At 38.7% G+C, this 24,587-nt stretch overlaps 1 long non-coding RNA gene across 1 annotated transcript in view; it reads right to left on the reverse strand.

The window, feature by feature from the left end:
- Window positions 1-843: 843 nt before the first annotated feature.
- The window catches only part of LOC140533310 (uncharacterized), a 28,127-nt gene continuing 4,383 nt past the window's right edge, over window positions 844-24,587 (reverse strand). The window contains exons 2-3 of the long non-coding RNA XR_011976872.1: window positions 17,464-17,629; window positions 844-1,289 (exon numbers count right to left, since the gene is read on the reverse strand). This is a non-coding gene — a long non-coding RNA (uncharacterized lncRNA). The remainder of the gene's footprint in view (window positions 1,290-17,463; window positions 17,630-24,587) is intronic.

Genomic DNA, 24,587 nt, shown 5'->3' on the forward strand with positions numbered 1-24,587 from the left:
AGATAGAGAAACTGATACCAAAAGAGGTAAAGGGACTTGCCCAGGGTCACACAGCTAGGAAATAATCTGAGGCTAGATTTGAACTAAGGTCTTCCTGAAGCCAGGCCCAGAGCTCTACCTACTTTGCCATCTGGCTAAGTAATAGAAATCCAAATTTCTGCTCCCTTTGACTTGATTTCATTTTTTTTTTTTTTTACAGAACCAGTGATTTCTACAGCATAAAAAATTCACAAAAAAAATAAATAAAAAGAATTCTCTTTGCTAATGGAGATCGGCAACCTGTAATCTCAGAGATATCTAGAAGCTAGCTTGCCCAGTGCAAAGCCAGTACAAATGGATATGTTGGGAAAGCACATATTACGTGTTTTCTATGTGTCCAGAACTGTCTTAAGTTCTAGGGATACAAATATAAGCAAGCAAGATGACAGCTTCTGCCCTCAAAGGGATTATATTCTAATGTGAGAAAACAACACATAGATGTGAGCTGGAAAGGAGGAATGGGGAGAGAGAGGAGACATGGTAAAAAAAAAAAGACTAGAGGAAGTGGCTGTGGGGGAAAGACCTGTCTCCTGGCAAGATAAGGCAAAAGGCTTATCTATCCTTAGCTCCTACTGGGAGCCAAGAGTGAGTTACAGTTTCCTGGAGGGTAGAAATTATCAGAGCATGAGGCCATGGCAAGGAGACTTCAGTAAGTGTCAGAATCAGAGGTGGAACCAAAGTCTTCCTTATCCCCAGGCCAGCTGTCTTCCTATGATGCCATAGTGCCTCCAAATTATGTGTTATATGTGTTAGAAAATATAATATATGTCATATAATGAGAAATTATAATGCCCATAGTAAAGATTTTCAATTCAATTTAATAAACATTTTATTAAGCTCCTGCTATGTAGCAGGCACTATGTTAAGCACTGACAATACAAATAGGAAAAACAAAGGAGTTTACAGACAAATGGGAGAAGATACCACATGAAAGGAAGCCAAAGGGGAGAGGAAGGAACTGGGATGGGAATGATGGAGGGGAATACAAGAAGTGCAGCTGGTGAGAAATGTTTGGCTTATGAGCTTATCTAAACGGAGGCTTTGGGATGAGTTTTTTGTTCTGCCCTCCGGCCTTCCACTCAGAGGGGCAGAGGTTGCTGAGGGTACTGATGAGCTGTGAGTGCCAGAGCTTATGATAAACGCTTCAACTGTGTATATTTATTGGCCTCTCCTGTTGGTTTCTTCCCAGAGTCCTATTTTCCTTTAGCAGTCTGAAGAGGGGGCAGCATCATCCACCTTCTCTTCTGAAGCTGGAAGAGAGAAGAACGTGAAACAATTTGAAGAGACTTTAAGAAAATGAAAAAAAAAAAAAGAAGAGATTTGGAAAAAGTCTAGTGGACTCTCTTCTCTCCCTCACCAACTTTGCCTAGCCCCTCATGCCAGCATGGGAGGTTTTAACCTTCACCACTGAGGAGAAAGTTCCATACCAGTGGGTTTTGGGACTGAGATTATATTCATAATTAGGAATTATCTGGCAGTGGTGTATGAGATAAATTGTAAGGGAAAAGAAACAGTTGGTTAAGAGACTGAGCAATCATATCATATAGATCTTTCTGCTTTATCCCATAATTTTTGAAGGTGATAGCTAATTCTGACCACATTTGTTCCACAACTTTAGGGTATCTTAAAACATAGGTCTAATCAAACCGGGCTTCTACTCAAGAAGCTTCTCTGGTCTGCTATTGCTTCCAGTATAAAATACAAAGTCCTCTGATTTGACATTTATAAGTTTTCACCTCTGGTCATATTATTCCCCTTAAAATACTCTACATTCCAACCAAACCACCTCAAATAATGAAATACACTCCCTCTTTGTCTTTGCTCTCCTTCTTATAAGAGATCTTCCCAACAGGGGCTTTCTACCTCATATCCTCGACACCAAATTATATTGATTCTGTATTCATCTATAAAAGCATTGTTTCCCCCAAAAGAATGTAAGCCATTTGAGGATAGGACTCTTTCAAGTTTTGAACATTGTCTAGTACACAGTAAGTGCTTAATTCTTATTGAATTTCATTGAATGGAATTCTGATAAATTTAATTTGTAGTTAACTACCATCTTGAAAAAAATAAAACTTAATTTGACATGTCCTTTTCATTTTAATAGATTTTCATGAAATCTACACTAGACATATATGGTAGAGATATCTAGCTCACTGAGAAATGAGGTCTATAACTGATAGAACCATTAGTAATCTATAAAAAATAAAATTTAATTGGACAAAGTCACTAAATTAAAATTATTTAACCAAGTGGTAATTTCTTTAGTAAATAGGTGATCTTAACACAACACAAGAAATATGAACATCAAATTATAATTGCACTATTTATATATCTATAAGGTAGCACATCAGAGTCTTGATTTCTTATGTGGTAGAGAGATATAGCAAGGTGCCATGTGAAAAGCATCATATTTGGAGTCAGAGGGTCTGAATTCTAGTTCCAGATTTGCTATGTATGACCCATGTGGCTTTGGGTAAGTCACTAACTCTAGCTCTACTCTCTTATAAGTGAAATGAAGGGATTTGACTAGATGATCTCCAAGGTATCTTCCAGTTGTAGATCTATACTTCTGTGATTTCTAAGCTGGTTGTCTCCCCCTCTTTTCTGTTTTCTAAGAGGACAACTTTGCAGCTGTCCTTTCTCTCCTAATGCAGTCAGGAACTTGACCTTGGGTACCATGTATGCATACACACCCACTCATGGAGTACTCTCAGTACTCCAATAATTTGAGTTTCTCAGACACAAAAACTCTCTCTTCCTCATAGAGGAAATTGTTGTTGTTTAGTCCTTTAGTGGTGTCCAACTCTCTGTGACCCCACGAACCATAGTTCGCAGGCTCCTTCTATCCTCCACTATCCCTTGAAGTCTGTCCAACCTTAGGTTCATTGCTTCCATGACACCATCTATCCAAGTCATCCTCTGCCATCCCTTTTTCCTTTTTCCTTCAATCTCTCCCAACATCAGAGCCCTTTCCAATGGATCCCATCTTCTCATATGTGGCCAAAGTATTTGTTTCAGCATCAGTTTTTGACCTTCCAGTGAATAAAGGAGGGCTTTATTGTTTTTTAATGTGGTTTGTCTTTCTCTGCAGTATAATGTCTTTTTGTATTTGGAATCCAGAAAACAAGGAGCCAAATCCCCTTGTGGCTTTTTTCAGATTTGCTGTCTGCATTGTACTTTCAACCAATAAATCCAGTTAACATTTTAGATACTCTTCTTCATTTCTATACAGCTGGAAGTACACACTGTGCCTGACATTATTACACTGACTGCCATAAGGGAAATAGAAAAAGCCACCTTCCATAACTCAACAAGCTGACATAGAGGTGGTCCCAAAGCCCATACAGGCCTAACAAAGGTTGCTGCCAGCATCAAGTGTAATTTTACTGTGATGCTAGTGCTCCCCACAACCAGTTTCTTTAAGCAATTTTTTGAAAAAGATGAGGAGGGTATAAAATAAAGGCCATATAAAACCAAGGCATAAAATCCTCTCACTGCTCAGTTATTCATGGTGGAAGGAAAGATATTAGTAACATAGTGAGATCTACACTGGATTTGGAATCAGGGAACCTGTGTTCAAGTCTGTGCTCTGCTATTTATTGCCTATATGGTCCAGTAAGAAGCAACTTGGTCTCTTTGGACCTCTTCCCTCATCTGTCAATAGAAGAGATTGGACTTGATCTCTAAGGTGCCTTTCAGCTCTAAATGCTATGATCCCTGTGCTGTGTCAAGATCTCATCATATGAAAATAAAGTTCTTGAAGTGATGACAGGGAAGGACTAAAGTAAAGATTAAGGGAGAGAGTGAGAGAGAAAGAGAGAGAGAGAGAGAGAGAGAGAGAGAGAGAGAGCCACAGATACAACGAAGAGCGAGTAAAGAGGTGTAATTGGAGAGTAAATGAAAGGTTCAATGATCCCCTGCAACTACACCCCAACCCTTTATCTTAGCTGAGTTTTAAATTAAGGCATTTTTTCTCCTCCCAAAACCCTCCATTATTTTTCTTATTTCCTGGTTTGGAGGAAGGATGTTAAATTTTAGTAATTTATTAGCACTTGTTACCAGACAGTGGATCCCAAAGATCTGAGACACCAAAGAAAAACTTGACTTTGGACTTGAAAAAGAAGGAGCCTGGGTTGGAAAAAGACAAATGGAAAAAGGTCAGGGAGTGAACTTTTCATCTAGGTTTGAAAGGATTAGGAAGCAACCTGAGAGTCCTAGAAGCTGGAGGTGGTGTGATGGAGGAATAACGAGGCCAGATAATTAGTGCCAAAAACAAACTGCTTACTCTTTTTCTTAGGTAGCCATGGTATAATGGAATGAGTGATGAACTTGGAGTCAGAAAATCTAGGAGTCAAGTCTGAGACCTAAAACTTTTTAGCCCTGAGACCATGGTAACCTTTTGAAGAGACTTTCCCAAAGTAACTCAAATGACCAACATTAACACCGTTAGTGGAGAGCTTCCTGAATCTGCTCTAAGGATTAAATTAGATCCAGGATTTGCTTACAAACCAGAATGAGCTCATCTCCCTAAGGGATCTACTTTCTACTCACTTAGGTAGGTTTAGTTGGTTCTGTGTATTCTTGGACTCTGTTAATTTGTTTAATGTGCCCTTTCATCATAGCTACTGTAAAAGTAAATTTACTGTAAAAGTAAATGGCTTGGCTCCTCACATGATCACAAATTCCAAAGTGATAAAACTGAGTTAAGACATATTTACTATACACCCACCAAATGTACATTCATAGCTTTTCTAGGCATTTGGAGTTGTCCAAGCTTCTTTGTATTTATAATTAATATAGCAGCTTTTATTTTAATGATAATTTTCTAAAAGCTCCCCTCTCTACTCAACTCCAACTTATACTAAGCAAGAATCATGTGTTCATACCAGAAATGTGCTGGAGACAGGATTGTTAAATTTTCAATTTGAGCATTTATACCTTCAGAAATTGGCAAATTTATAAATCAGAGCTTGAGTTATTGTTTTGGTTAATTGTTCAGACTTCAGAAAGTAATGGAGAAATGTCAATAATGCAAATTAAACTTATAAGGGTGTTCTATGTACATTTTTGGGGGATGGGGCAGCCAGTTTTCAAACATTTGCCAGTACAACAGTTGTCCCTTTGCAGTTATACTAAGAAATAAATTCTAGAGAGCTGACAGCTTTAAATAATCTCTAGTGTCTTTATCCTTTATCCCTTTATTAAGTTAATAAAGTTCAGATAATTTTCTTTTAAAGGAGTATATTTATTAGTCTTGTGAACTGGCCCAGAATGATGTATGAACTGCAGAAAAGCAATGAACACTTCAGTATATGGCTGATTAATCTCCTGCTGTTTCTATTTCTAAATTGGGGGTGGAGTGGGGAAGGCACCTTTTGCCTGAATGGATAACAGTACTAATTGCTTTCAAACAACTTGTCTATTCCCATTATTGGTTTGGCCCTATCTCTTCAAAGATTTAATTCTTAGTGATTTAAAATGGCTTAAATAACTTTCCCTAGAGTGCTTAGGTTCAATTCAGTATATAAACATATATTAAGTACTTGCTATGTGCAAGACACTGTGCTAAGCACCCTAAAGTAAGGATCAAGGCATTGCAAATGTAGAATTGGAAGGGATCTCAGAGTCCATCTAGTCTCAAACCCTCAAACTCCTCATCTTATAGTTAAGGAAACTGAACCCCAGGAAGGATAACTGCTTTGCCTAAAATCACTGCCTGGATGTGATGAGGATGATGAGGATGATGATGACAGACAGCTACCTGGATGCTTAAAAAATATAAAAAAATCTAATCACACCCAATGTACACCATCTGTTGTTTAGTTGGTTTTTTTAAATTGTATTCCTCTTCATGACCTCATTTGGGGTTTTCTTGGCAAAGATACTGGAGTGATCTGTCATTTCCTTCTCCAGCTCATTTTATAGATGAGGAAACTGAGGCAAACAAGGTTAAGTGACTTGCCCCGGGTTATACAGCTAATGTCTGTATTTGAACTCAGGAAGATGAATCTTCTTGATTCCAAGTCTGACACTCTATTCACTGTGCCATGTAACTACCCCAATAATATCTGTACCCAACTATAATTCAAGAAAAAATATCTTTAAGGAAAACGTATTTAAGCTTAGTTTATGTAGGTGGATAATGAGTGAGAGATACTCAAGGGTTACAAAGATGGAGATGAGATGTTAAAGTTGGAGATATCGACATGTGGCTTTGAAACTAAGATTCTTTCCAGTATTTATTAAGAAACACTACAAATGTGGAATAAAATTGGACCTTCCATGGTATAACCACAAGATAGGAAAAACTATAGCCATGAAAAGAAAATCTTTTATTTCAAGGTCTAGCCAACGTCATAATAAGATCAATAACAAAACTGTAAGTACAGCCAAAAGAAAATTTAACAGCAGTCAGAAACACTGAAGAATGGTTTCTGTGATCTTTCCGTAACTAATAGCAGGAAGGAAATGTGTTGACCTGTTAATAGAAGAATTGTTGTCTTAAGCAAAGGTTTAACTGTTGTAATCAACTTTGTAAAAGGGAGGCCTCTATCTAAGCTAACAGTTCACTTTCTGCTCTTCAATTCATCAATCAATCGATCAGCAAATTATGTATTAAGCACCTACTTGGTGCCAGGCACTGTGTTGGGAGCTAGGGAAACAAATGCAAACATGAGATAACCTTTGATATTGACTTAATTTTACTAGTCACAAGTAATATTCAGCTATCTGAGCTACAGTTAATGATTAACCTTTAAAAGATTTACTCAGGAATAGGATTTGTTTGTAATGTCAAAGTTGAATTGTTCATTAGTGTTTGGACAGAGGATTTAATACAATTAAAGATGTTACACAAATCTAGATTTTTGAATTCAAAGTAGAATCAATATGGTTTCTCCAGTGGCTTCATCTTGACATGGTAGTAACCCTAGGTTAGGAAGCCTATATACATGGAGCACAAGTTCTTATAGCTCTTATTGGGCTCTCAGGATAAATTCAGCCCCAAAGCCTATGCCTACTGTTCGAGAATTTGCCTAGCTAAATTTGGAGAAGCTTATCTTTAAGTTGCCAATGAGGCAAAGAATAATTTCAGGTACAAAAGTTCTCCAATGATAGTAGTAATTCACTTTAGTTTTTCTCAAAACTGTGTAGCAAGTAAAACTAATTAAGTAACAGAAAGGCTCTCAGTTTCAGTTGAAGGAATACCTATAGTTAGAAAATTACAGATCCTTGAAATAATGACATATGAAGTGCTTCTATGAGTTATTCTATCTATCATACTTTTACACAGTAACTTGCAACTTGTACCCCTGACTAATAAAGTTGTTCCACCGAGAACTTTCACAGTAAAGCAGTATAGATAGACCTTGTGTCAGAGGCTCCCTCAAGACTCAAGTTTACTCAGCTTATTCATTGCCCCACTCAAGTGGGACCTATGCACTTTAGTATCTGACTGTCCCAAAAGGCAACCAACTGCTCCACCTTAAAATCATTCAGGTTCACAAGGTTTCAAACTAAAGAATAGTTTTATTTAAACAGTAAATGTCACAGAAATAATGATGATGATGATGATGATAACTATAGCTAGCATTTATATAGCACTTACGAAGTACCAGGAACTAACTGTACTAACTGCTTTATAACTATTGTCTCATTTATCCTCACAATCACCTTGGGAAGTAGGTGCTATTGTCCCTGTTTTACAGATCAGAAAACTGATGCGAACAGAAGTTAAGTGATTTGCCTAGGGGTCACATGAATAGTAATTATCTGAGGTTGGATTTGAACTCAGTCAGGTCTTTCTGGCTCCAGGTCCAGTACTCTTTCCAGAAAGACCTAGACTCCAAACCTAGAGTCAGAAAGAACTTCTCTGGGTGAGTTCCCATCAAGGGGAGAAGGCTGATATCAAGTTCGTGTTTATGGTTCTTTGATCTTCTGTAATTTTTGTTACATGTGGTCTGTTGATGTGTGCAACCCAAAATATACAAAGTAGGAGAATTGTAACTTTGGTGTACATGGAAATTTGTATTCACAGTATCCATGTATAGCTTAGAGATTATTACTCTGTGCCTTATGTAAAAGAAATACAAATATAATTCTCAGCAATATGATATATATATATATATATATGCAAATTCTCTGTAGCAATAATATGTATGTGTTTCACACTGTCCCATTAGACAAATGTTCCTGTGGACTAACATCAAAACTCACTAAGTAGGACCACGGAATCATAGACTATTAGAGCAAGAAGGGAGCTCGGACTTCACCAGTCCAAAGGCCCCATTTTACAAAGGGAGAAAGTGAAGCCAAGTAATATTCTTTAAGGAATATGGATATTGAAGTAGTATTAAGTAACAATAGTAATGTAGGCCTGAGTTCAAGTGCTGCCATTCCTCTATACTAGCTATGTGACCCTGGATAGATCACAGTCTCTCCATCAGTGTTCTTAGCAGCTCCCTAAGACCATAAATTAGAGAAGAGCTACTGACCTTCATCAGTGCAAGGAATTATGACACTGAGTTCACTACAACAATGAAATTAAAAATTTTCATCTATATACAAATATATTTATATATCTATATACCTATAACCATATATACACACATGTGTATGTATCCATATGTGTGTATATGTATGAGTGTATGTGTATATATACATATATAAATACATACATGTGCATATACATAGTCAAAAGTGTATTTTTCTTTTGTCCTGTCATTGGCATATTCATTATCAGCATACTAACATTCATTTCCCTTGGATCTAGGTTCTAATTATTTTTTAGGACATAATCACATTACATTGCAATCTACTGCCACCACACTATATTTTGTAGGGATACAGGTTTTTCCACATCTATCTATCTAGGGTAAATTTAAAAGATCAGAAAGGAAATGAATGGTTATAAAACTTTGTCTTCATAAATAAAACTGCTGACTTGCCAAAACATGTTCGTCTTTTCTGTGTTCTATCTGAACTGTCCTGCTAACCCTTACATTGTTGACCTTGCTCCTTTCCATCTTCTATCCCCTCCATCACGAAAGAATAGCTCTTGTCCCACTGCCTGACCTGATTCCTCAGCTCTCTGTCTCCTCTGATGCATTTGCCAAAATGGATTTGGCTTCCGTAAATCTCTGGACTGGAACCACATGTGTAGCTGGATTTTAATACTCTTCTAGTCTGTTCTGTTCAAATTGTGTTTAAAAATGGGCAGCAGAGTAAAGGGCCAGACCTCCTGAGGAAATTGCCAGAGGTTTCATCAGAAAGTAAGCTGCAAAAAACCCCAGAAACTGAAGAACTTGAGTGAAGTATAATCTTTAGCTAAACTACATAAACACAAGCTAGAAAGACAGGAGAGAGACGGGTAATGGCAGTGAAAGAATAATGTGTCTGAAACAAGACCATCATGAGGGATTGATGCTACACGCCAAATTCCATGGCGTTTTTTTCTTTCTCTTTCTTTGCTGGATACAGAATACAAGGGTTTGACATGGCCAAACTGCAGAATAGAAAGAAGCTACAAGGAAAAAGATAATTTGCCTCTGATGAGGAAGGTATGAGGACTGCTGGCTCCTGAGAATAGCAAGACATAGGCATGCATGACACACTGTCCTGACTAGGGTAATTAGTTAGGATGACTTGCTTTCACACTAAGTTCTGGTCTGTGGCCTCAAAGAGGTAGAAACAGCAGGAATGGGGATGCCAAAGATGCTTATTCAAAAAAACAAACAAACAAAAAATAGCAAGAAGTAGCAAAGTCTGTGACACACCCAGAGCAATATAGACAAGGGAAAGTAAAGGAGGACTTTTTCTGAGAAATGCATGCATTTCCTAGCCACATATTTCCTCTGTTCAGATTCAACCATTTCCCTTCATTCACCTGCAAACCCAAGGTTGGCTTCAGAAGTACTGTTCTTGTTTGTTTGTTTGAATTTGTCCTGTAATTTTCTGTAATTTGCATACTCATTATCAACCTAATACCAATTCTTTTTCCTTTTTTTCTCCAATGTGAAATCACTGGAGCTCTAGGTTGTCTGCACATCAGTTCCTCTACTCATTTTGCGCTGATTTTTCTGATTCTTATAAATTCCCTTGAATCCTGATGACTTGTCCTGATTTTTAACCACCCCTCATGCCTTTCTTTTCAATATCTGCCCAGCATCATCCTCATTTTAAGTCAACAAGAATTTATTAAGCATCTACTGTGTTGTAGGCCCTGTGCTCTGGGCTAGGGATACTGAAAAGATGCAAAAGATAGTCCTTTCTCCTAATGAGCTACCAATCTAATGGGGAAGACTACAGACAAACAAATACACATGAAGCCAGCTATAGACTGGACAAATAGGAAATAAGTAAAAGAGGGAAAGCACTGGGTGGTTAGAGAAGGTTTGCTCTAAAAGGTGGGATTTTAGCTGGGACTTCAAAGAAACCAGGAGATGGAGATGAGGAGGGAGAGAATTCCAGGCATGGGGGACAGACAGTGAAAATACTTAGTCTTGAGCTGCAGTGTCATGTGTGAAGAACAGCAGGGAGGTCCATGTTACTGAATGGTACAGTACATGGAAGGAAGGAAGGCCTAAAAAAGAACTGGAAAAGCAGGAAGGACGCAGATTAGGACCAGCTTTAAAAGCTAAACATGTTTAATCCTGGAAGTAATACTGTAATTTATTGAACAGAGGTCTAGGGAAGGTAACATAATCAGATCTGCACTTTAGAAAGATCAGTTGTTAGCTGAATAGAAACCTGACTGAAGTAGGGAGAGATTTGAGGCAAACGATCAGTCTATCGCAATTGTCCAGGCTTGAGGTGTTAAAGGACTGTACCACAACAGCATCAGAAGAGAGAAAAAGGACAAGACTTGTTAACTGATTGGATATGGGGAAGGTGAGATAGACTAAAGAGTTAAGGATGACCCCCAGGTCATGAGTCTGAGTGATTGGGACAATGGGGTGATGCCCTCAACCGTAATAGAACAGTTAGGGAGAAGGGAGGGTTTGGGGCAGGGGGAAATAATGGATTCAGTTTTGGACAGGTATTTAAGATGTCTTCAGGACATACAGTATGAAATGTCTGATAGGTGGTAGGAGATGTGAGACTGGAGGTCAGGAGAGAGGTTAAGGCTGAATAAAGATATCTGAGAATTATCAGCATAGAGATGATCATCAGTTCTATGGGAGCTAATATGATCACCAAATGAAATGATATAGACGTGGAAGAGAAAAAGGCCTAGGACAGAACCTTGGGGATCACCCACTATTAGTGGGTATGACTTGATGACAATCCAATACAGAAGACTAAGAAAAAACAGTCCTATAGGAAGGAGGAAAAGCAGGAGAGAACGGTGTCATGAAAAAAGAATTGGCAGGACTGGGCAACTGATTTGGTAGAGGGGGTGAGAAAGAATGAGGGGTTTCAATTTGCTATCTTGCTGTAGCCTGTGTTCCAACTCCACACCGCTTATTTTGTCCCTGACCTTCATCTCCACTTTGATAACAGGTTTCTTATTATTTCTCCCTGACTGAATTGATCTCTGGGTTAACACCATGCTCCCAACCCTCAATTTCTGAAAAGTTCTGAAGTTATCTCTTGGCTTCCATGATCTACAGCTACCAGTGGTCTTGGGTCTTGAAAGTGGAAGCAAAAAGAAAAAAAAAGAATACCAGCATTTAGTTAAGTACCAACTGATAACAGTTTATTGCAGTGAGCAACGTTACCCCAACATACTTAAGCAGTTTTATTTCTTCTTAAGTTATTTCATATTGAATTTATAAAGTTGTACTTTGTATTTATTGATATATATGTGTGTATATAACTATATTCATTTTTAAAGTTATATTGTAAGTAGTATTTTACTGCCACATACTGTTTTTTGTAGAGACAACTAATTATGGAACATAAAGGGGTAAAAAGGAAGGGTGCTGATGAATATAAACTAATTGGATAATGAGACTGAATCTAATCAGGTGATAGTATCTCCTCAGCCTCTTGGTTTCTTTTATCTGTAAACTGAGAATAACAGAACTTGCATTACCTACTTCACAGAGTTATTATGAGGAAAGAAATTTATAAGCCCTGAGCCCTGGAGAAATGTGAGCAGTTATTATTCTGTGAATCAGAGACTACCTCTTGAACAGACACAGTTCTTGATCAGATGGCTTATGTTGTATATGAAAAAAAATGAAAAATTGGAAGGAGCAAGTCAGAAACTCAAGCTTCACAAATTAGGTAGAAAACGTAGAGAATGTGTAGATATTCAAAGGTGAAATGTGATCAAGTAGGCATAAAAGGGGTTATCAATTACATGAAAGAGCTGAAGAACCAGAGAGTGAAGGAAACAGTTGGCAAAGCACTATAAAGTTAATGACAGTAGTTATAGGGGACCTAGCTGCATATATACTTCTCTCTATGCTGATCTCACAGCACACAAATAAGTCAGGGTGAAGAGACTGCATAATAAAACGTTTTGGGTTATTTTAGCTAATATATATCAATTGATTTACCTGAAAAATTGTCCTTATTATGATAATACCTAACCATTTCAAAGAATTGGTTGAACCAAATGTTTTGTTAGGCAAATAGAATTCAGTAATTGTTGGCAACTGTGTGCCCCATTTTGATTCCTTCTCAAAGTAGTTTTCCTCCTTCTGCCATAGAAACGGACCACAGATAACCACAAGTAAACAGTCAAGTTATTTTGCTTATAAACCGCAAACCTAAAAGTTTGTTCAGAACAGAAATGTGATCCAGAGAGAAATTACATGGTATATCAAACCCTTTATTTTGGGGTCTAGTACATTATGCAAAGTGGTTCAAAATTTGTCATTTACTATATGACAAAAAACCAAACATTTTGGCAGGACAAGGTAACATTTTTCGTCTTGTGATCCTTTTTTTAAAAAAAGTATGCATAACACACAGATTCCTATATAGAAAGCTCTTAATTTCACAGAGAAAATGACCCATAAGAGAAAGGAAAATTTTAACCAAAATGCATCATCTTTTTTAAAAAATTCATATAGGAATATCTGGTCATATTCCCTTTTATGTACCTTACAAAACAGCAATTGAAGTCCAACTAATCATTTATATCATAGTGAGGGACTGTGGGAGTAAGGGAATGACAGCTTCTTTGTGATATATATAAAAAGGATTCTATGTACCCTCAGACTGCTAAAGTACCTGTGGATGCCTAGCAGGATCTTTGATCTAGCCAATTGTGTTTTATCAATACCTCTGACTGTGTTAGTACTCCAAGGAATGTGTTGAAACTGATGCTATGAACTAAAGAATTAGGTAAGCTGGCACAGGATCCTACCCAAATCCATCATATTGATCAGTTTCACAGAGAAGACAGAAGAATGAATAGTGGTCTGTCACCTCCTAGTATTACAAAAATGCAAGATACATAGGAACAAATAAGAAAATACCAACACTCCAAATGCTAGAAATGCTTTCACCTATTTTCTTCACTTTTACTTTGGACATCCCTGGCTTTCTTCAAGATTCAGCTTAAATTTGACTGTCTGTGGTTGGTTTTTCCCAGTCCCCACCTGTCTTCCAGCCACTTAAGTCTTCCCCTTCAAGGTTATCTTATTTCTAGTCTGTATATATATTTTGGGGCCTATTTATTTACATGTTGTCTCCTTCATTGGTGTGTAAGCTGCTTAAGGAAAGGAAATGTTTTGGTCTTTCTTTGTTTCCCTAGGGCTTTGAATTCTGTTTGCCACTTAGTTGCATTTAATAAATGCTTTTGATTAATTGATTGATAGCACTGACCACTAAAGCAGGCAAACCATAAGTGTACGTGAACTAGATTGCAGTCATTATACTTTCATTTTACACAAGTACCACATCATTAAAAAACAAACCTGAAAATGGTATTTTCCAGGTATAGGCAAGGGCTTCTTATTGCTTTCTGTCAACAGCACTATCAGCTTCAACACACAACAGTTCATTGCTGACCATTTCAAGGCAATCATTAAAAAAAAAAACAACAAAACTTGACCCTAAACCTAAATTAGATTAAATATGAGAAGAAAGTGAGCCACCACTAATATCTAAAAAGGGAAAAGTTGAAGAACCTGATGTCATTGGAAACTTTTACTTTCTGAAAACTCTAGAAATCATCCCTAACTTATGACAAGAGAAGCACTGATATACAAATGCAGATTTTGAAAAAGAGAGGGGCTTATCTGAACTGGAATTCTGAAAAGTTCTTTCAGTACCTGCTCACAGAGATGTATGTTACACTTCTTGCCATACTAAAAACCAAAGGATGAAAGGCAGTTATCAAGAAATATCACCAAGGACAGATGCCATACACCAGCAGCATAGAAACCATTTGAGAAAGATGCTGAAGAGCAAAGGAAAGGCACTGGAAGATTTTATAAATGTTCAACAGGTACAGACAGTAGAAAACTTGAATGCCCTATGGATGTGTGTTCATCCTTCATTGCCAAAGAAGACCATGTCATCAGAGAAATAATGACATGACTTGCACTTGACTTTGTTTTGAGTGAGGGAGGGCTGTGTAGGTCACCAGACTCACTTCTCCTCCACAGCCATCTGAATCCAGTGACCCAAATATTCATGAGGATGACTGGAGATGACCCAGGATGAAGCAATTGGGGTTAAGTGACTTGCCCAAGGTCACACAGCTAGTGAATGTCAAGTGTCTGAGGTGAGATTTGAACTCAGGTCCTCCTGACTCCTGCACTGGTGCTCTATCCACAGCACTGCCTAGCTACCCTATGGATGAAGGAAAGAAAGAAAAGGAAGTAATGAGAATGGAAGGAAAGAAGAAAAAAAGGTAGTACGGAATGAGAAAAGAAGGATGGAAGGAATAAACGAATGAAACAAAGGAAGGGAGGAAGGAAGGGAGGAAGGAAGGAAGGAAGGAAGGAAGGAAGAAAGGAAGGAAGGAAGGAAGGAAGGAAGGAAGGAAGGAAGGAAGGAAGGAAGGAAGGAAGGAAGGAAGGAAAGCAGGCATCTGGAAAGGACTCCAGAAAACAAAATTCTAGATTTTTTTCTTCAACACACGAAGGTAAAGGTTAAAAGTTAAGTTCATGCAGGAGTCATAAGATCATAAAAAACAAAATAAAAAATTTAGCATTAATCAAAAAAGTTACTAAGAGATTAGAGAAGAAAGCAAATGTGGAAGAGACCCCTCTCCCCAAAGAAAAAGGTGTGGAAATTTTCTCGTCCTCTATATAGTTGCAAGAAGTCCAGCACAACAAAAACACAAGCTGGATCAAATGAGAAGTGGCAAGCTTGTGCTTTGATAACACAGAAATTTCAGGGTAATGTTTATAATAGCTGTCACCATACCAATTACTCATAATCTCCAAGCTACCACAGAATGAAAACTTTATAAAGACCTAGCAGAGGAGATTAAAAGTCATTCAAGAATAGGATGAAGTACTTATCATCCCCATCATCCCTGTCATCCTGTCTTCTACTGGTATTGTATGGAGATTGGTTTTAGGGAGTGTAGAGAGAATGAGCTTACACCCTAATACTTTTACTTCTGTACAAAAAGTCTTTGTTTGTTCATTGGCACAATCATAATCCACAAGACACTAAATATAAAAGAAAAGTAAAAGGATAATTTATCCCAGGGCCATTTCCATCTGAACTCCATTCAATAAGGTGAAAAAAGAATGATTCTACAAAATCAATTATTATTAACAACTAACATTTATCATAGTGCTTTAAGGCAGCTTTCATTGAACTAAGACAGAACATCTGGGTTTAAGTCCCACCTCGGACACATACTTGACTCAGTGATCTTAGTTAACTTTTTAATGCTCTAGTTAACTCTTTAAGACTAAAATTGCTGGTCAGGTGTCAATATTCATTGGTAAAGGGAATATTTTCATTGGGAGTTCCCTTTGCCAATGAAATCACAGATCTGCTCCAAAAAAGGGAAGAAAAAGGAGAGCACTCTTTGATCCTCACAACAAATCTGTGAAGTGAATGCTATCACCCTGATTTCACAGAAGGAACTGATATTCAGAAAGGTTACATTATTTGCTCAGGTTCTCCCAAGTAAGTATCAAGATAAGATTTAAATTAAAATCTTTTTTACTTCATATCTGGCACTTCCACTCTAGTGGAAGGGATGACCTTGGAGTCAGGAATTCCAGGGTTAAAATTCTGCCTCTGAAAACATTTTAGATCTGTGAACAAGCCCCCCACACACACACACACACACACACACACACACACACACACACACACACACACACCCTCTCAGTGCCCCAAGGCAATCCTCTAAGTTTGAACCAAGTTGCCCATCTACCTCAGTGAAAGGAGCTTACACACAAGGAATTTCCTTTAAAAATAATAATAATAAAAGAGGTTGGTAAGTGAAAATGTAGCCCTTTCTTTTTAAATCAACCAGTGCAAATCTAACTATAGGACAGAGTGGACAGATGAGAGATGTAGTTGCTTGGGGCTTGGGTCAAATATCTTGTAGATTACTATAAAGTTGGTAGCTTAAGTACCAACTGTGATAAAATCACAGAGCATACAAAATATGAGAATAAGAATTTGTTGAGAAAAAAATTCCTAACAATTCCTAACAACTAAGCCCTACAAAAATTTCATGGACAAGGGTACTGAACATCCTACTACATCCTGACTTACCAAGGTATAAATTGTGAGGTCCCTGAGGGATGGCTTTCTTTATGACCCAAATCACTTTGTGTCTGCTTTGAATATCTTCAATATGATTTATATAGATATAAGGTATTTATAATTTATTTCATATTTACATACTATATATGTGTGAGTATATATGTATGACATATTTGGAAACATACAATACATTTAAGATATCCAAAACAGACATGAAGCAATCTTGGGTAGGAATATATATGTATATATGTATACACACATACATACATACATACATACAGATATTTATCTCCCCCAATAGAATGTGAACTCCTTAAGGGCAGGGTCTATTTCTTTTTTGCCTTTGTATCCCCAGGTGGATCACAGTGTTTTTTTCTGATTGATTGATGCATTATAGGCATTTAATTTGTTAAAGCACAGTACACTAAGGGATTGCTTCCTGTATTTTAATGGGAAGCCCATCCTCCCCACAAGTACCAAATATATCTCTTAAGGCTGATTGTCATGATGCCTGAAATCACAATTTTTAGAGATTAATTTATTTGAACTTGTAGGGGGTTTTAGTTTTCATATTCAATGAATTAGAATACAAATACCCCTGGGAGTAGTAACACCTTCAATTTCCATCAGTTAAAATCTTGGCAGGCATTAGTCTGTCAGCTCATCTTCCATCTGTGACCATTAGCTGACAGTCAGACCCTGTCAGACTGAAAGGGAGAACAAACAGATCTTGAAAAGGGAGATAGGATGGAGCTAGAAACAAGCTTCATCTATTCACACCTTGGCCTGAAACCAGCTTTGGAACATAAGCTCTTCCCTTTGGAAGTTCCCTCTTCAAGAAATTCTGAAACATACGGAAAGATTCCCCATATGACAGCCTCAGAGATAAATAGATGTTCTCACTTCTGACTGTTGAACCAGAATGTCTGGGAAGTGCTCCACCTGCCTGAAAAACAAAAACAAAAATGATTTAGGTTTCAAGTTGCCACAAATATGTCTTCCTATTTTAGAACAAAAAGTCACAGGTTTTAAGAAAAAAATCTTTGCAAATTAACTGCTTCTCACCAGGGTGTCTAGAAACTACTTTCTTTCAATAGAATTATGAGCCTAGGTCTTTTTCACTGTTAAAAAAAGAACCAGGGGTGATTACATTTAACACGATTCCACCCGTCATCTTCCATTTTGTCAAAGAAAAGGTGAAAAAGCTCATGTTGTTAAAAAAAAAAGTTTAAAAAGGATTTGGGAGAATTGTTTTACCTTCTTAAGCCATGTCAAATGCTGAATGTAGTAATCCGGGCAAAGTTCATATTAATAATTACGTAGTTACTGACAGAAATTTAGAAATGTGTACTATCAGTTATTTACCAAGGTATTTGTTGGTGTTATTCAAGCAAAATAAAAGATCTTTCTTTGATATTGATGGTCTCTAAATGTTCCTAAAGAATAGTTGAAAACCTTATAAGTTTATTGTCAATGATATATACATAATACAAGCAAGGAAAACAAAGACCTAGCCCTTTCAGTTTAGCTAGTACATAAGCATAGATTCATTTGTACGTCAAAGCCCCAAGGTTTTAAAGAAGCTGAGAATTCCCAAACAGTCCTTAGCAAGGTCAAAATGCATTTCCTGAAATTACCCGAGGAAGATGGAGTTTGTCGATCTAGAAATGATCAGAGGAAGATGGTGAATTTCTAACCCTATGTCAGATATAGGCTTAGGACAGATACATTGATCCATCTAGTAGGAAAAAGTTCAAAAGATGACACAAAATTTTGTATATTCTGATTAGCAAGCTGGCTATTCTGAGTTCCCAAAAAACTTGACCTCCTGAAGACATAGATTCTGGCACTGACATACTATTGCTTATGAAGTGAAAACAGGCTAACTTTTCTTTGCTACTTGAATGTGTATGAGGGTTCTACCTTTCTAAATGAGCTGAAACTTTATCTTTGGGTAATAAGCTAAAAGAAATGACAGAGCTCTCTCCATTTAGGGGAGAAGAGATTGTGCCTCACATGAAGACAACATTAGATAATGCCGAGGACAGACAGAACGAGAATCATAGAGAGACAAGGACAGGGAGGGAGACAGAGACAGAGAGACAGAGAAATAGAAAGACACAAGCAATGAGAGAGGGAGGGAAAGAGAAAAGAAGAGGAGGAGGAGGAGGAGGAGAGCAGCCCTCTACCCTGGTGTTGTGTTTGTCCTTCGTTGTCAAAGAAGACCATGCCATCAGAGAAATGATGACAAGACTTGCACTTGACTTTGTTTTGAGTGAGGGAGGGCCGTGCAGGTCACCAGCCTCACTTCTTCTCCAGAGCCAACTAATTCAGTGACCAAATATTCATAAGGATGACTAGAGATGGCCCAGGATGCACTGGGAGACCTTGGGCCCTTCAGGCCAAGTTCTTTGCAAGCGCTCACTTAGGGTGGGGCAACACCCGTTCATTGAATAGGCCTGTTTAAGAAGTAGCCAGGGCATGGCTCCTTTAATGAGGTCAAGAAAAAAGAAACACATCAGTCTGGGAGGGAAACAGTAACAGTTACTATTGATAATCACTGCGAAACTAAGAGGGTCCAGAGGAGCTCCCCGTAGGGCCCCAGTGGAGTCCCAGTTTCAGAGTGCAGTAGTTTTAAAGGAAAGGGAAGGAGAGGAGAGGAGAGAGGAGGGGGGAGGTGGTGGGAAGGGGAGCCATTAAAACCCAAGTCAACTGGGTATCTTTTTTTGCCATCCAAGTTTATCTTCCTCTACCCTGGTACAAACTCAGCAAAGAAAAGCAATGGCAACAGGTCCAGAAATTACAGTGCAACAACATTACCAGATAACATCAGAGCCCTACAGTGTTAAAAGTATGAGTTACCCCTTCCAGGTATAGTTCTGGATACATATTCCCTAGGAATAAACTCTATGAATGATTCCAATATTAATTCATCTACTTTTCCTACAGATAGTATGTATTTTTTTTTTGGTGTATGCCCCAGGTTTATGAGGGAAATGTCCTATTCCCAATTTTTTATATTATGCTATTTCATTAATGCCTTTGCTTCAAATTCATTGTGTCCTCTGTCTGATAAGTAAAAACAAATACATTGGTATGTGTTCACAAAGTGTCTTGAAGCTACAGTAGATTTTCTGGGGTCCCAGATGACAGAACAGGTGCTACAAATGTTACACTACAATTTAAAGGTAACACTGTATTATACATTGAGCTCTGAAATACTACAGATTTTTCTAATAAATCCATAGCAATTCAAGAAAAAGAAACATGTAATCATCCACACCAGTAAAACAAAGTAGATAAAAAATGTATATTGTCACAAAGTATGACAAGTAGCTGAACAAACAACCTGCCTGGATCTATTGGTAATGGATTGGATGCAGAATTGAGTAGGAGATCATCTGGTATCACCTTTGGGAAATTGTGCAACACTGTTCAATGATCCCAACCTGCTTTGCTATGTGAAAACTCTTCTTTTTTTATAACAATATTCTCCCAGTGTTGCTATGTGGTAGTGAGTCATGAAATATTTGAAAACTTGGAAGAATTAAATTATTTTTAAAAATCCAAAGAACACTAGAAATCTGCATGGTGGGCATAACAAGTAGTGTGTTAGAAACTAGAACTTGAATGCAATTGTACAAGACATCTATTACTGGAAAAGGAAATCAGCTAGTCATATGGCTAGAAGGAGAACCGACAGATGGTCAGCCCAAGTGGTACATTGGCACTCTTGGTATAATAAAAGAAGAAAAGGAAGGTCTCCATCATGTATAGATCTCTTTTGGAGGAATTATAAGGAAACATGGACAAGAATCATATGGGTTTACAGTTAATATGATTTGCACTGGTGAAGAGAGTATTCAGGTTCACCAAAGATTCAATCGTAGGCTGACCAAAGTGTCAAAAGTACCCAAGTATAAGTAGTGTAGAGAGAAATACTTATGGAGGCTAAGTAAGTAGCAGTTGAGGAAAGATGAGATGGTTTACTGGAGTGTTCAAATTCATTAAAAACAGTGAAGGGTGGTATACCCAAAGCAATCCTGAAGGGATGGAAGGATGCATAGGAGCAGTGCTAGAATAATAAACATATTTGTTAGGATAGAGGAATGAACATGAGCAAATTTACAATTAAAGGGATATAGAAGGAAAATTATGTACGGTAGGTTTCTACTCCCTTGTCCTCATCACTCTCCCTTGGGTTTTCTCTCTGACACCAGCCCCCCCAACCGCTCATGCTTAACCCTGTGACCAATATAAAAGGATCATAGATTTTGATCTGGGAAGGACTTTAGAAAACCATCTTGTCTGATCCTTTCATTTAGATCACAAAGATTCTGGGACCCAGGGAGTCAAGTAACTTGTCCAATTCGACAACTTCACACAGAAAGTGGTAAAGCTGGGATCTGAAACCTGATCCTCAGCCTCCAAATGCCATATTACTAGGCTAGACAGTTCCACTACTGATTCTGATTAAACCAGCCGAAGTCCCTGATTCTCACTTTGCCCCAGTGCTGTTCAGATCTATGCGCAGCTGTGCTCAGAAAGGACAGATGGTGAAGGGGAAGCAGAAAGAAAAAAGGGAAGCCATACTCCATCTCATTATGAGTTGTAGCTTCCATTCTCCATTCTGGGGTCCTCTCTATAGTTCCTACCCCTACAACAAAGCACAGTCAGTATTGTGTTTTATAGCACTGACAGAGAGGGAGAAGAGAGCTGTATGGAAGTGGTTACTGTCACTCTTCCCTACTTCTACCCCAGTGGAGTCTCAGATTCCACTCCTTACGGAGTCCCTTGGAAAGAGAATGATGTGAAAGGAAAATGCAAGTAGTGTTATAAAATGAGAATGGGAGGAAGGGAGACATCCCTTCTTACTGGCCCCAGCTTCTGTCGTCCTCCTCTTCCTCTTACTCACTGTGCCCAAAGTAACCTCAGAGTCCCTGTCCTAGCTCCTCAACACCTCTCTCCAGATGGAATTCCTACCACAGCCTTGGGAGTTGCCAGAGGCTTGGACATCAAAAAGTCATGGTTTCAGCTGCCAGGGCCTGCACCAGGGGGACCATGTATCCCTGGCATGCCAAATTGGAATGCAGCACACATTGTCCCATTGAAATGCAGTCACTAATTATGGTTCTAAAGTCCTCTAACTACTATGCTTTAGGTTCATTATGGGTTGAAGAGGCTTCTATGGGCTGGCCTGGGATCCTGACCACCATTTATCATATGGTTTCTATGGTTTCCTATTTGTTGCTAGTTCCAAACAACTGATTTGCAAGCTTTTGGACACGGCCCATGTATAATTCAGGAAATCCCTGTATTTCTTGGTGCCACAGAAAGGCAGAGAGATTGCTGAACACAACACTGATAGAAAAACAGAATGGCATAGTGGATAGACAGCTGACCTTCAGCCAGGAAGACCTGGGTTCAAGTCTTGTCTCTGACATGCCAGGCCTAGAGGCCTGTGTGGGCTACCCGAGTCTTTCTTACCTCACCTCCGAGGTCTTCGGTTGGCCAAAACCGGATGCTCATATGAGAGAAAGGACGTTCCAGAGTCGAACAAGGGTTGAGCTTTATTTCAGGGTCTAGTTACAAGTGCAGGGGGGTCTTCCTTAGGAGGAAGAGGGGGAGATTTCCTAAGGAGGCTAAGATCTTAAGGGATTGGAAGTAGAAGTACAAGCGGGGAGAGAGGGGGAGGGGAGAGAGGAAAGAAGAAAGCGGAGCCTACTGTCCTCTTGGCTCCTCACGTGCTAAGAGAGCTTTCAGGCTTCCTCAATCCTACTTAACCTTCAGCCACACAGTTTGCATCTCAATACCGTGCTGTTAGATAACAATAGTGTGCCCAGATCCGGGACCATCTCGAGGGTGGGGAGATCTCTCTCCCATCACGTTTCTCACGGGAAGAGGCGGAATTACTCGAGATAGCTCGGTTCACCTCTATTCCCTGCCGTTTCCTGGGAGGGTCTCGTGAGAGCTCTAAGATTTAGAAGCTCCCACCTTTACCCTCCCGAGACTGTCCACACGGAATTGAGCTTCCAATCCCAACACTGACACATACTGGCTGGTGATCCTAGGCAAGTCACCAAACCTCTCAGTGTCCTGGGAAATTCTGTAAGAACATATAAGTTGCAGGGTAGTTGCCAACCTGCATTAGCAGAAAAGTTCTTCACTGGGATACCCTCTCTGATGAGATCCCCAGATTCAGTTAAAAAAAAAAAGACTAATGATGAAACTTAGAGAGCCTTCATAAATGACTTTTTTTATAAGAGCTTGAATCAGAACCAGATACACAAAAAATGTCAATTCAAAGGAATACTGAGAAACCAGGCTAATGAATTCACACCGACTTCTAGGAGTATTCATCCTGAACAAACCATAAGTCTATGACTCTTGACAACTTTGCTTCCCCTTCTGCTGACATAATCCTATGTGAAGCAAATGGCATTGCTTTGCCATTTATATTTCTTATTGAAACTCTGTTAAAGACAGTGTTGGTCATGACTAAGAAATCTATGACCTTGTAACTAGAAATTTGCCACAGGCATTTTGTTAGAGTGATACAAAGAAAAATCAGACAGTGAAAGTGTTTATATTCAATGTTCTGTTTATTCTGCAGACTGAAAGGGGATAGGGTGGGAAGAGTGAAATCGGAGTTGTTTTTTTGTTTTGTTTTGTTTTGGTAAAGGAAATAATAATAAGACTCCAGAAATCAAGTCTTCATATACAGAAAACATTTTAGTCAGATGATCCTTTGGACTTGCAGTTGAAATCATGTTGGTGTCCTCTGACACCAGATAGACAGATACCCTCTTCCTTTCCCAACGTACAATATTTTTCCTTTGAAGGTAGCAGCAGGGTGGAAAGGAGAAAGGAGAAATGAGGACAAGTGATACAGAAAAGGTGTTGTGTGGGGTGATATTCAAAATCTCAGAATAATCAAAAGATTTCTGATTTAGAGCTGAGACCTTAGAGACCATTGAGTCCAACTTCTTTTTACAAGTGAGTGAACTGAGACTAAGTGAAGTTGTGACCCACAGAGTAGTACATAGCTGAAGCAGGGTTCACACTCAGGTTTTTCTGACTCTAGGTCCTGCATTCTATCCACTGAACCACTTAGCTATGGCAGCCACAGCAACGTAGCCAGGGCTGCCTCTCAAAGGCTTTGTCGTTATAGTCACCTGAACTAAAAATTGGCCAAGAGTAGGCATGGCACACAAGATACTTAAGAGAAAGAAACATGGATATACCACACAGTTCTCTATAGGGCAGAGCATCCTGGGATATGCATACAGATATATCCATATCTTGGAATACTTCCATGCCAGCTGGGCCTAGACAATACAACCACACCCTTAAGGAAGTTTTCCTGGAACTCCTCATTTGGTAAACCACTAAATTTGACCAAAAGCAAGGAAATTATTGTTCTTCAGTCTTTTGTCATGTCCAGCTCTTGGTGACCCCCATTGGGGTTTTCTTGGCAAAGATATTGGGATGGTTTGCCATTTCCTTCTCCAGATCATTTTACAGATGAGGAAACTGAGGCAAACAGGGTTAAATGACTTCCCTAGAATCACACAAGTAACTGAGACCAGATTTGAACTCAGATTTCCCTGACTCCAGGCCCGACACTCTATCTAAGGAGATTGAATCAGCCTCAAAATGCACTGGCCGCAGTCACTCCCCTTCTACATTCCAAAATGTCAGTAGTAGGTGTATAAGAACAGTTTGGCTATTACCATGTCTACTTCTCCCTAATCTATGGAAATAACAGCATGTACAGTCTGCCTAGTCTGTGTTTCTCCTACCATAGGTCTCAAGAGAGAGGTAACCCTAAGCCAAGCCTCCCTCTCTAGACATGCCCCCACACACTTTCAGAGACACATGAACTTATCCATTGAGTCGTCTTA

The sequence above is a fragment of the Notamacropus eugenii genome, chromosome 3, assembly GCF_028372415.1.
Source record: "Notamacropus eugenii isolate mMacEug1 chromosome 3, mMacEug1.pri_v2, whole genome shotgun sequence".
Lineage (NCBI taxonomy): Eukaryota > Metazoa > Chordata > Mammalia > Diprotodontia > Macropodidae > Notamacropus > Notamacropus eugenii.